Here is a 12,550-nt window from a genome sequence, read left to right on the forward strand (position 1 = left end):
ATTTGCTTTGGTCATTTATACCACTTCATTAATTATACATTTCTCCTGATTATGCAACTGAGTTACTGTGCATAAAGCTAACATCACTGTTTGTAGTTTTCAGGGAAGGAAATCTCTAACAAATAGTGTGGCAAAGTAACAAGAGAGATGGGAGGATTTCTACGGACCCAGGGTTTTGATCCTTGGGTTTGCCATGCCACAAAATGGATTTGATATCTCTGGTGCAAGCTTATACCAGCCCCAAATCAGGAGATGCACAAGGGACTGACATATAAACTACAAGTTCCATTTGTTGGTTACAAGGAGACAAGTAATACTGACAAACAGGTTGGAATACTCATGACAGCAGGACAGATATCTCCCCATACTCACATCTACTGAGGAAGAAACCAAATAAGGTTGCTTTCAGAACATGAAATCAGAGAGGGAAGATGAGTAGATTATATTTCATATTGGAATCATTGATCTGTAATAGTCAATTCAGTCATTTTTGCCCAAAGGTACCCCTGCTAATGAAGAAAATTATTATTTTTTTGCATTTATTTATTTATTTATTTATTTATTTATTTATTTAGATTTTATTTATTCATTTGAGGCACAGAGATACAGACAGAAAGAGAGAGCATGAGCAGGGGGAGAGGCAGAAGGAGAGGGAGAAGCAGGTTCCCTGCTGAGCCAGGAGCCCGACGTGGGGCTTGATCCCAGGATCCTGGGATCATGACCTGAGCTGAAGGCAGACGCTTAACCATCTGAGCCACCCAGGTGCCCTATTTTTTGCATTTAGACAAAAAGCATATCTCAAAGAAGTTTCAAAGTGGTATCATGCAGAACATGTTGAAATGGATTTTAAAATTGTACAATATCCATCCAATGAAATACTAAGGCATTGAAAAAGATCAAACAGATCTGTGTAAAATAACATGGATAAATGTTAAAGAAAAGCCAGATTTGAGTGAAAAAAGCATATAATCCATTCATTGTGATATTATTGATATAAAATTCAACATATACAAAATATAACAGTATTATATTTCAGAACACACCCATTTATAGTAAGACTATTGTTAAAAGCAGAAGAGTAATAAGCACAAAATTAAGAAATGTGTTCAATATTCAAGGGAACGCAGAAGGATTTAAATGACATTTGAGTATTGACAGCTACTTGTGGTGTTTACTTCTTCAGCTGGGTTGTGATTCACATGTGTTAGTCTTATATGTATACATTTGTTATTTATTCATATATGCATAGATAGGTGATATTTGATAGAGATTAGATAGATAGATAGATAGATAGATACATTCAAAAGATGGCAAGGAGCAAGTAGGAGTAGGGTTCAGGTAACATTCTGGCCATCTATATTTCAATGAAGCTAGTTTTATTCAATGCAATAAACTACAAATTAAAAAGCAAGAGTTTTCATCTTTCATTTTATTTACTTCAGAGTTTAATTTAAAAATGAGACTATTTATATATTGATGTGTTTCTTTTTCATTCTCAATAATTTCTTTTTGCTTTTTATTTATTTCCCTCCAGACAGAAAGATTAGTTGGTCCAAGCAATGGAACATGCTTTGTAAAAATTAAAAAAAAAAAAAAATTATCAAGTATTAGCGTTTTTTTACGTTGGAAAGAAGTGTTTAATCTGAAGTTAGCACATAATACTGTACAGGGAGTATTCCCAGTGTTCCTCTCCATATTATAAGAAAGTTCTCAAGAATAACTGGATTCGCTGGAGCCTGGCCCCCCTGCCCATGGGAAGGAAAGGAAATGTAGGAGGAAAAGCGCTGAGGTCTGCTCTCTTGTCACTCATAGATCTAGTTCTGAGCACAGCTCTAAGTAATCCACCAGCTCCTCAGGCTGAACCACAAACCAATCTCCTCTGTACTCCACAGAATCACTACCATGGATAATGTTACTGCCAACTTGGATTCAAAAGTCCCCATGGGTGGTCCAGGCTTAGAGTCTGCAGGGTTGGGGTCCCTGAGCATCACTTGGCCTGTCTTCAACACATTCAGCCCCTCCCAGGCTATGGCAACCACAGACCCTGATTGCATGTACTTTACCAGGCCGCCAAAGAATACACAGTCCTTCGGGACAATGTAGTGTTCCTTGAGAAGGTCTTCAGAAGCCTGAATTAATTTCATAGCAATAAGGTGAAATTCCTTTTGCTGAAAATGCTTGATGATCTCTCCCACGAGGTTGCGCTGGACCCCATCAGGCTTGATGGAAATAAAAGTGCGTTCTTTCGCTGTTAGTTGTGGTTCTCCTCCAGCCAAACCTCTGTAACTCCACCTGGGACACCGGCACCGGAAAGGCTAAGTATAAGCTTTTGATGTTACATATCACTTCTCATGCCTCTACTGGGCCATCAAAACAACTGAAAACATGCAAGGTCTAATGTGGCCATGTAGTTAAATCCAAAGATTACAGCTTTGATCTGCCTGGCCTCATGAATTGGGAACTGATGGGAACTTGGATGCCAAGCCAATGTCCACATGGGTAGTGATGATAAGTGCCCTCTTGGCAATCCACTCCTACCAGGAAAGTATATTTGATCCCTAGGAAAGGGAATGTCGTGAGAGTGGATTCTTGGATACACAAAAAATAACTCTATTAACATAGATTAAATTATTTTCTTCTGGTGGAATAAAGGCCAGAATTACAAATGAATTTCAGTTAATCAAAATAAAAAAAAATAGAGAGAGTGTTTCTTAAGAGCTGAGATTTTGCTTAGGAAAATTTATGCCCAATAAAGACACCTGATGCATAGAAAAAATTTTTGTTACACTTTTCACCCATAAATAAAGCCTGATAATAATTTCTTTTTCCTGTATCTTTAAGTTGTTTTGACGATTAATAAGAAAAATGAAGTTCTAAGTGTTTGGACTAGTTAATGACTTCTCCTTAATCCACACAGTGCCATTCACGGATAGGATATGACTATTGCATGTGTTCTTGTTATTGGTTTTGCCATAATGAAATTGAGGATGAAGAGTATAATGTAGTTAATTTCTCCAAAACTCTTGGCTGAGGCATATTTCTGAGCTTTTCCTGCCCCTGATTATCAAATAGGCATACAGTTATTCCCAAATCCCATAGCATTTTTATGATCAGTTTTTGATCCAGGGGCTTCAGTTTTGATCTATTTGTTTACAAATTTGTTTCACATTTAGTGCATTTAGAAACTGGAAAAGAGCAGTAGTATTTTTAATTGATGCCAACATCATTTTAAGATCTATAAATTTTGCGAAGTATTTTCCGATTAAAACATACTAAAAGAGCTAGCAGTGACTGGCTTATTCTCCTTCAAATTACTATTTGACATAAACATGGAACACTAAAAATAATATGAAATTTCAACTGCATTCAGTATGGAAAGAAGTATACTTAGTTTGTCACTAGAATACAAAGAAGGCCGCAGTGACTAGCGTAAACTGAGAGAAATGGAGAATTTGGTCCAAAAACCAGGCCAGGGTGGGGTGGCCAGATCCCATGAAGATGTGTCCATGAATAGTTTAAATTTTAAAAAGAGGTAAAAGCTGCTAGTATATTTAAACTGAGAAATGTGATTGACTTATTCAAGGATCACTCTGCTAGGTGGGGAGAATCGACAATGAAGGGCAGTGCAGAAATGAATAAACCGATGAGGTTAATGCTACTAAATTTGTAATGGTGAAAAGTCTCAAAATCTAGAAACTTCTACAAGAAGAATTATGATTTGCCTTACCAATATGTTAAAAAACAATCTAGTATTGATACAAAAATTGATAGATGAGTCGATGATTTAGAAATGAATGGGGCAAGAATTGATAGAGAAAATAGTGGAAAAGAATGACAGCCCAGAAACTGACCATTGTATATAAAATATATATGCATAAGTTTTAAAAAATCCAAATTAATTAAATAGAATAATAGTTAAACATTGCTGAAAGTTTAAGAGATAACGTAGAAAAAAATGACATTCTTATATCTGAATTTATAATTTAAAAAAATACAAAGGAAAAGGAAAAAATGTGTCTATATATGGACTTCTGTGGAAGAAAATGTTTCTTAAACATGTTAAAATTCTTTTAAAGCCACATAGATTTTTAAAAAATATAAAAACATTTTAGTTCAGAAATAAAATTAAATGTACGTATAATAACAAAACACTTAGATTTTTATGACAAAGAACCAATTATCTTTTTTATAGAAAATTACCTTACCAAACATTAACACAAATGTTAACATATCTATAGAAAAAAGTCAAAGATATCAAAAGAAAGGGAAACCTTTTATTAATAAGAATATAAAAAATCCCAAATCATTGCTTATTGAATGTGAATGTATACAGTAAAAACGGTAATATTATATGATCACGATATGTCAACTTTTCAAAATGCTTGTTCTCTCATAAATAGCTAGTAAGAGTATCGTTGATACAGAGTCTTTAGAGAGCCATTAGAATATTTTAAAATTATGTTTCTATTTTTTCCTGTGATCACATTTCTGAAAATTACTTTATAAAAATAAAGGCTATATTCAAGGATGTCTCTGAAACAATATTATATTGAAACATTGGAAATAAACAATTAAGTTGTTTAAATAAAGTATGGCAGAACAGGATAAAATATCATGTAACCATTAATATGTATATTTTCAAAAGGTAATAATGACACAGACTACCTACTGGAATGCAATAGTACATAAAATGCAGGACATAATATGATTGCAACCACATCAAAATCATGTATGTGCTTAAATAAGGCAACACATGCAGAGGGTCTATAATCATGACATTAAGAGCATTTGCTCTGCCCTCAAATTACCAAGATCTGGACCCCAGTTCTGAAATGTGCCAGCTGTGTTACCTTGGGTAGTTCGCTCCCTGTGAATTGGACAGTGCCTAAGTTTGCCTTTATATAAAATAGGACAATAGTAATATATGGCACTTTGTGAAATTTATTTCACGACATCCTGAGTTAATGCTCAAGAAAAGAGAGCTGATAACAGTGTTTTACATTTTATACATCATTTTCCTTTTGCATATAAGAAACATCCCTGTTTCCACCAAACAAGTTAAAAAACTGAATATTTACTGTACTTGGGAAAATTTTTCTACCCATCTTTCATCATACCCCTTAGAATTGCTCCCCAGAAGCAACTGCTTTCCTTAAATTTATGTCGAGCACTCTTTTGAGTTATATTGTTTAGTACTGTCTGCTTTTGAACTTTAGGTATTTGCGAATATATCATAAGGTTTAAAACTTAACTTGCTTCCTTTTCTTAATATTACACTTTTAAGATTCATCACAGCTGACACATATGGCTGGTTGATTCATTTTCACTGTACATACAATTCACTGAATGAATGTATGAATATTCATTTACTCAATCTAATATTGATAACATTTAAGTTGTTTCCACTTTTTTAGGTATTACAAAAAATGCTGCCATGAACACTCTTGTGCATGTCTTCTGTGCACCTGTGCCAGAGTGTCTAAAGTTATCTACCTAGAATTGAAACTGCTGGGTTGTGCGCACGCGCGCGCACACACACACACGCACACACACACACACACACACACACACCTTAAAGAACTGGTACAAAACAATATGAGGTTCCTTACAAAATTAGAAAGAGAGACAGTTTTGTAGAGATGGAACCCTGTCTATAGTGCTGAGAACTTAAACACATCCCCACTAGAAAATGGTATGTTCTAACAGTGCTTTTTGTAGAACCTAAGTATTCTATCTGGGTGACACATTTCACATCTGAGGTTACTGATGTGACAATATCTCCTCTCATGGGTACTATTTCCCCACCCATATCCACGTTTTAGGCATGAAATAAAAGAAATGATGATTTCTCAAGATAGCAAATCTTTTAGGCAAGCCCTTTTCTTTGTTTAAGCATCATCAATTCATTATCAGCATTATTGTTGATATATACTCCATTAGTTTATAAAACCTAACCAACTATCAATAGCTCAACCACCATCAGCATTTCCTTGACTGCTTTATGGTATGGATTGAGTGGGCTGTGTATTAGTTCCAGTTTTGTTTTAATGATACTGAGAGACGTGCTCAGGCTTTTAAATTACTGCAGCAATGCAGCTGAAAAAACTTAAAGCAATTTTACCTCGAACCAAGGTAAACAAATCATTTTCACACCCTGTTTTCAACTTTCATTCCTTCAAAAAAATATAAGACAGCAGTCTTTCTTTATGGCATATTAGAACATTAATTATTCTCTGGATAAAAAATAAGGAATAAAAAATAAAGCGGGCAAGGTATTTTTAACTGGATTTGGACATAGATAATTAACAGGCAAGAGACAATGTTTCTGCTCATAACTAATTTTTTATTATGATTTCTTTTGTTGGAAAATGTGCAACACTTTAGTTTCTCTCATTCTCTGAATGGCTGCCATCTATTCTTAAGCTAAGAGAAAAATCTGTGACACTTCCTAAAAATTAGTTTCTGAGGACATGTATTCATTGTAAAAAGAAGAAAAATAAATCACATAAAAGCAATTCCACCTAAAAATAGCTATGCTATCTTGGTCTAGCTGAATTATAGCCAGGAGAAAATTTTAACAGAAGAACAGATGAGAACAATACACATCATTCCAGATTCTATAAAAGAGCTAGAGGAATATTCCTGTTATAAACTGTAAAATATGAATTAACAAATCTTTTATCAAAAGAATACTACTGAAATAAGTCCAGGTTTGCCTTAAACATGCAGGGAGACAAACTCTGAAGTCATCCCCTTATTTACCAGAGGGACCTGACCCAGGGCTGGGAGTGAAAGGAAGCATCCTAAAGGACAATGGGGATGAGGAGGGAGAAGGGATAATTGATGATAATTGTGCTAACTAAATAAGATAAAACAAGATGATACATTCTTTCTAAATTAGAAATAAGCCTGTCTGAATGTAACAGAAAATCTAAATAATGATCTTATCTAAATGGATTTTAATTTTTCTTATGTAGCAAGAACTGAGAAGTATTTAATCTGGGGCTGATATGATGACTGGAGAATGTGCAGTAACATGATACCATCAACACTTCTGCTCATCTTGGGATTGTGGTTTTTATTCTTTGTCCTGTCCCCTTATGGTTGCATAATATCTGCTTTACCACCACCAGGTCATCTTCATTGTAGGTAGGGATATGTGAAAGGACATGTCAGTGAAAGCCTCTTCCTTTATAAATAACTTTCCTGGAAGACTCTTCCAATGACTTCCATTTTCATCACAACATTTGTGTTCCCATCTTTTTTTTTTTTTTTTTTAAGGAATGTTCCTTTAATTTTTTTTAATTGTTATGTTAATCACCATATATTACATCATTAGTTTTTGATGCAGTGTTCCATGATTCATTGTTTGTTCATAACACCCAGTGCTTGTGTTCCCATCTTTTAAAAGAACTACTATTTCAATTATTTTGTTGTTTTTAAGTCATGTTGGTAAACGAACTTTTTTAAGAATAATTAAAAAAAAAAAACTCTTAGAAACAGAGAGTAAAGTGGTACTTGTCCAAGGCTGAGGGTGGGGGAAATGGGGAGATGTTGAGCAAAGGGTAGAGCTTTTAGTTATAAGATGGATAAATTTTAGGTATCTAATACACAGTGTGGTGACTACAGTTAACAAGACTGCATCGTATACTTGAAAGTTGCTACGAGTTACTCTCATAGCATTAAAAAAAGGTTATTCTGTGAGGTCATACAAGGTGTCAGTTAATCCTACAGTTGTTATCACTTCACAATATTTAAGTGCATCAATTCAACATATGGTACACCTTAAATTTACACAATATTATATGTCAAATATATCTCAACAATGCTGGAAAAAGGAAAACTACTTAAAAAATGAGAAAATAGTTGTGATGGTTAGTTTTATTTGTCAACTTAGTAGGTGTTTTTTGGATGATGTTAACGTTTAAATTGGTGAACTTTGGGTTGAACAGATTGTTCTCCCTAGCGTGGATGGGCCTCATCCGATCAGTTGAAATCTTGCATGGAACAAAAAGGCAAACCTCCCAAGTGTGAGGGAATTCTCTAGAAAATGGATGATGGCCTTCATCTGCTCCAGTGGTTCTCCTGGATCTCCAGGCTGCCAGCTCACAATGTATATTTTGTACTCATCAACCTGTATAATCATATGATCCAATTCCTTAAAATAACTCTCCTGTTTAGGCACACATTCTATGGTTTCTGTTTCTCTGGAGAACCTGGAGTAATATAATAATCATATGTATGACCACATGCATGGAGATTTATCTCCCTCTCTAAGCTGTTCCATTTCTATGATAATTTTTTTCTTGCCCTTTATTAGTATTTTACAGTCTTCTTCATATAGATTTTCTGCTTTTCTTCTTTTTAAGATTTTAAAAATTTATTTATTTATGAGAGGCAGAGAGAGAGAGAGGCAGAGGCAGAGGGAGAAGTAGGCTCCCCACTAAACAGGGAGCCTGATGTGAGGCTCATTGTGGGGCTTGATCTCAGGACCCCAGGATCATGACCTGAGCCTAAGGCAGACACTTAACCAACTGAGCCACCCAGTTGCCCCTCTGCTTTTCTTCTTAAGTTCACTCCTAAGTACATTAAATTGTCTTGTTTTCCATCCATCATAACTCCTGATTATTTCTAATCATGAAGGCTGCTATTTTCAGCATATTAACTTTATACCTAGCCACTTCACAAAATTATCTTACTTTTTGTCCTGCTATTTTTACATATAATTATTTTTAGAATTTTAGGCACACAATCATATCATTGGAAACTAATGATAATTGTATCTCAACTTTTAAAAATGTTTGTACATTATATTGCTTTCACTTTCTAAATTATTTAGCTAGTACCTTCAGTAACATATCCTTGTTTGTTCTTGACATTAAAAGAAATATTTCTCAAGTGTGATATAATATTTTAAAATAACAAATAGTAAACTTCTGCAGGTTGAAATCAGATTTGTCTTCATATTTCTACCCTGCCAAAAATCACCACTGTGCCTACAAATATAGTGGATATATAATAGGTACAAAATATCTAATTGTTAGTGAAATAAATGACAAAACCATGAGATTAATTTAGCAACCACTTTCTCCCATCACTCTTTATAATTGCATCAATATCCTCAAGGTATCTGACTGTCAGCTATCTTGTTTCAAAGTGGAAAGAATTTCCTCTCTGTTCATTTCATGTTACAGTTTTATAGAAGTCTCAGAAGAATATTTCTTGTGCTCCATGATCAGAGAGTATTTCCAGTTAAATCACTCTTTCTGTCATCATGTTATTACTTAAACATTTGTCCAATGAATGGTGGAGGTATAGACTTCTCAATATACTGCCTATTCCCAGAATCATAAATTCCATCTTCTTCAACACCCAGTCACCCTAATTGGCCTTACTGGCATGTCTGATTCTTTCTCCCCAAAGAACGTGTTCTTTTATCAGAGGCTTCAAACTCTTCATTGCAAGGAAATTACTATTGGATGTACTACTGTTCCATTTTCCATACTTTTAAGTACTGAACTGTTATGTCCCTCCAATATTCCTATGTTGAAGCCCTAATCTCTAATGGAATGGTACAGGATGTGGGGCCTTTGGAAAGTAATTAGGTTTTGATGAGGTCACTAAGGTGGAGCCTTTTACAAAAAGAGGAAGAAAAAATATGAGTTTCTTTTTTTCCACCATGCTAGGATACAGTAGAAGGTGGCCATCAGCAATCCACAATCTGGGAACAGGGCCTTCACCAAGAATCGAATCTACTGGCATATAGCTGTAGAACTTCCCAGGCTCTGGAAATGTGAAAAAGAAAATGTATATCGTTTAAGCCAACCAGTCTATGGTATTTTGATAACAGCAGCTCAAACTGACTAAAACACATATGTTCTCAGATTTTTCTGAAACCAAAGGTGAATGTAGACTAGGAAATCTTGCTAAAATACATACGACATTTCATTTGTTATATGGTTGTTACACAGATGGCACACAGAGGTTCAGGGATGAAGTAAACTGCAAAATCAATCAGATAGCTAGAAAGTTAAAGCCATGATTCATACCAGGATCTGTCTGAATCCAAAGCACTTGTTCTTTCTAGTATATTACATTCTTGTAAAAACTGGGATACAGCCAGAAAGATAAATAATGTTGAAATTAAATTATATAAAATCAATTATGGTGAAGCAAATTATATGTTATCATAGAAAATTAGCACATTTGAGCTACATGCCTATCTATAGAGTTTGGTACTAGGGAGGAGACTATTCTATCTTAAAGGAGAGAGAATAAGAAACATTTTGGGAAGGGGCACCTGGGTGGCTCAGTCGATTGAACATCCAGCTCTTGGTTTTGGCTCAGGTCATGATCTCAGGATCATGAGATCAAGCCCCATGTCAGGTTCCTCACTCAGTGCAGAGTCTTCTTGTCCCTCTTTCCCCCCCCCCACATGTACACTCTCTCAAATAAATAAATAAATAAATAAATAAAATCTTAAAAAAAAGAAATATTTTGGGAAATTTCAAATACATACAAATAGGGAGAGAATACAGTAGGGTCCTTCACCGCAATGGACACATCATCCAGTTTCAGTAATTATTATCCCATGACCAGTCATGCCTCATCTATACTTCTTTTTTTTTTAAGATTTTATTTTTTTATTTGAGAGAGAAAGTGAGAGAGAGAGAGCAAGACATCATGAGCGGGGGGGAGAGTAGAGGGACAAGCAGACTCCCCACTGAGCAGGAAACCCAATGCAGGACTCAATCCCATCATCCTGAGATCATGACCTGAGCCAAAGGCAGACGCTTAACGGACTGAGCTGACCAGGCGCACCTCATCTATACTTCTTTAACCATTCCTTCTCCTCCCTGGCAAGGTATTATGTTTAAGTAGAGCCTAGGCTTCCATTTCATTTCGACTGTGAATAGTTCAATACTATCTCTAAAAGATTAGACTTTAACAAAAACATAAAAATGATACCATAATCATATCTTTAAAAAAAAACCAAACTAAACAATCATTGCTAACCTCTGCAATCAGTGAAGATTCAGGTTTCCCTGGCTGTCTCAAAAGTGGATTCTTTGAATCAGGATCTAAACAAGATCTTGTCATTTTCTTTAAGTCTATTTATTTGAGATAGAGTGAGAGCGAATGAGAGAGAGAACGAGAGAGCACAATGGATGTGGGGAGCGGCAGAGGGAGAGAGAGAAGCACGTTCCCCACTAAGCAGGGAGTCCAATGGGGGGCTTATCCCAGGACCCTGAGATCATGACCTCAGCTGAAGGCAGAGGCTTACCCAAATGAGCCACTCAGGCATCCCTAAGTCTTTTTAATCTCATTTTTTACTCCCTACTTTTTTTATTTCCATATATCTTTTTTGTTGTCATCAAAGAAACCATGTTGGGTAGGGGGATGGGGTAACTGAGTGAGGGCATGTGACGTAATGAGCACTGGGTGTTATATACAACTGATGAATCACAGAACACGACCTCTGAAACTAATACACTATATGTCAATTAATTGAATTTAAATTAAAAAAATAAAAAATGAATAAAAAAAGAAATCATGTTGTCATTACATTATTTTGCTGGGTTTACAAAATTGTGATATATTAATTCAATCATTTTTCTTAATTTATTATGTGAAATTTCTCTGTAAAAAATAATTTCTCCCTTAACTATTTGAATATCCTGAGGTAAGATTTCATATAACAAGGATAGGGTAAAAACTTGAATTTTCCTCCAGTAATTACTATTTTTCAGGAAAGTAACAAATGAGGTTTTTTTTGGCCTGCAAACTATTATAAATAGTTTATATATAAATAGTTAAATATAAATGTAAATTTGTTTGATATGATTCAGTCTAAGAATATTATCTTCATTGTTTCCCAAATAGTCCTATTTTTGGCCAGTAGTAGTCTCTTTGCATTTCTTGTGGGTCGTTTTGAAATATCCTCAGTAGATTTTGATAGCTATCTTGCATTCTGACTCACCATATTCCAGACATATCCTGCATGTTTCTCCCATTCTTGGAATTAGCCATTTTTCCAGAGATCATTGTATTTGGGGGGGAAATAGTTTTCAATACCACAGTCTGGTTTATGGGTGTTTTTTGCTACTATTTGTGTGTTTGTTTTAGAGAAAATATACCTTAAATTCATCTTTATATCTCCAGATTAAATTTAGGAATATTGGGTTTTATATTTAATGTGTTTGATTTAGTTTGCATCTGTTTCTCTAATGATGAAAGCGGTGCTTTGAATTACTAAATTTATGATAACTATTACTGAAACAATGTATGGTTTTTAAATAATTTGAATATTTTAAATTTGCTTATGTAAGAAGACATTAATATAGTGAAAGATAAAGAAAAAATGAAATACCATCAAAATCCCAGCAGCAGTGTGTCTGTGTGTGTGTGTGTGTGTGCACGTGTGCAAGTGTGATAATTAAAAACACTTATTTGGAAGTGCAAAGGATTTAATAGAGCCAAGTAAATGTTTAAGAAAGAAAGAAAATACTTTTTTTCAGTTATTTTTTCTTGTAATAGCTCCTAGTAAGAA

The 12,550-nt window shown here is 34.7% G+C and overlaps 1 pseudogene; it reads right to left on the reverse strand.

The window, feature by feature from the left end:
- Positions 1 to 1,802: 1,802 nt before the first annotated feature.
- LOC112807382 (nucleoside diphosphate kinase A pseudogene) lies at positions 1,803 to 12,030 on the reverse strand (annotated as a pseudogene).
- Between the last annotated feature and the right edge of the window lie 520 nt (positions 12,031 to 12,550).

Source organism: Callorhinus ursinus, unplaced genomic scaffold, assembly GCF_003265705.2.
Source record: "Callorhinus ursinus isolate GAN/ISIS: 27379988/994484 unplaced genomic scaffold, GSC_fseal_2.0 scaffold31, whole genome shotgun sequence".
NCBI classification, from domain to species: domain Eukaryota; kingdom Metazoa; phylum Chordata; class Mammalia; order Carnivora; family Otariidae; genus Callorhinus; species Callorhinus ursinus.